The sequence below is a fragment of the Myzus persicae genome, unplaced genomic scaffold (assembly GCF_001856785.1).
Source record: "Myzus persicae strain clone G006 unplaced genomic scaffold, MPER_G0061.0, whole genome shotgun sequence".
Taxonomy (NCBI): Eukaryota; Metazoa; Arthropoda; class Insecta; order Hemiptera; family Aphididae; genus Myzus; species Myzus persicae.
Window position 1 is genome coordinate 5,403 of NW_019104110.1, and position 1,480 is coordinate 6,882.

Below are 1,480 nucleotides of genomic sequence, written 5' to 3' on the forward strand. Positions count from 1 at the left end.
TATTACTAATATAATTCAGTGAAAATTGTATGTACGTACTTTTTACGGGGTTTTTTTTTAGAGTTCCACTAGAAATAAAATTGATTTCAATTTTTCCGAACTATAAAACTTATACTCGTAGGTCCTTGGTTTTTCCTGACACCTTAAAAACTATTAGGAACTTTTTACTTGTGACGCTCCAGTGTACCTATTAGAATCATTTTCCTAATTTTCATTTCGAGTCTGCGGCGCCCATGCCCCCCTTCAAATTTTTTTTCTATAATTTAACCCTAGTTCAATTTTTCAAAAACATTTTTTAATTTTTGATAAACATATACTGCATTATACAAATTCATTATTTCATGATCTAACTATTGTAAATAAAGCTATGAGTAATACACTAAACCATATTTTATGTCAAAACTAATGAATAAATACTGAAAACCTCACAATAACTCCTCATACCGTCAACTCTCATTATTTCTTAATTAACATTTTTTATATTTTTTGATACTTTAGAATTTTTAAGGAATTCATCGATGTCAGCAGATCTCATTTTTCAATGAAAGTTTTAATATTAGAGTGATTACTATTATTTAGAATCAACGAAGATGAATGATAACTGCTTAAATAAAATTTGATATGTTTCATACTTGTAAGACTCATTTTAACTTATTGGAGACCACGCATTCAGGTGAAACGCGTCTTTCTCAAAGCAACGTCTTTTTATTAATTATTTAAGTTTCATATGTTTTGTAAACATTCTAGGAAGATGTCTAGATTTGAAGCAACTGAATAAGAATTGAAATAATTTTATTTTGAAATTCTTTGAGCGTTATCTATCTGGATGATAAACTTTCTCCCCGTCAACTGCCATAACCGACTAAAATAATCGTAATTTTCAGCGATTATATTCAATCTATTTGTTAAATTAATATAAACAATTTGGATTTTTTTTTTTGTAGGGGTCACGGTTGTGTTTGAGTAACAAGTGCATATGTGGAGCTAGGATTCGTCGCTAAACACCCAGATGGTTACCCATCCGGATACTAGCTACGCCGGCCGATGATTGACACCCATTAGGGACTTCAGCCAATCACAGCACCACACCAAGCCCCAACTGTATTTTTATTATTTTGTATTAGTTATTAATACATATTATTATTTATATTATTATATTTCCTATTGCTACGTCAGGTATTGGCTTACGAATAGTGTTTCAACCATGCCAAAGGAAAATGACATACAGATACTTTAACATACATTATTACACAGGTAAAAAGAGTATCCGTACCAACATCTATTATACACCAATTTCAATTTTCAGGTTTATTTTTTTAACCTTATACATATTTAGTTAAATACATAAATATTACAATTAGTTGCTTCTAATCTTGTAACACAATTTTTATAGGGCCTAATCACAGTTTTTCTCTGATCTCAACAAATTACTATAGGACTAGTTATTTCATTTAATTTCTTAGAATAATGAATAAATAGA

General features: G+C 29.4%; 1 long non-coding RNA gene across 1 annotated transcript; it reads left to right on the forward strand.

Annotated features, from left to right (window-relative positions):
* The first annotated feature begins 430 nt into the window (after positions 1-430).
* LOC111038834 lies at positions 431-1,037 on the forward strand. The gene is made up of 3 exons (XR_002605014.1): positions 431-673; positions 748-873; positions 945-1,037. It is a non-coding gene; the product is annotated as an uncharacterized LOC111038834 (long non-coding RNA).
* Positions 1,038-1,480: the final 443 nt, after the last annotated feature.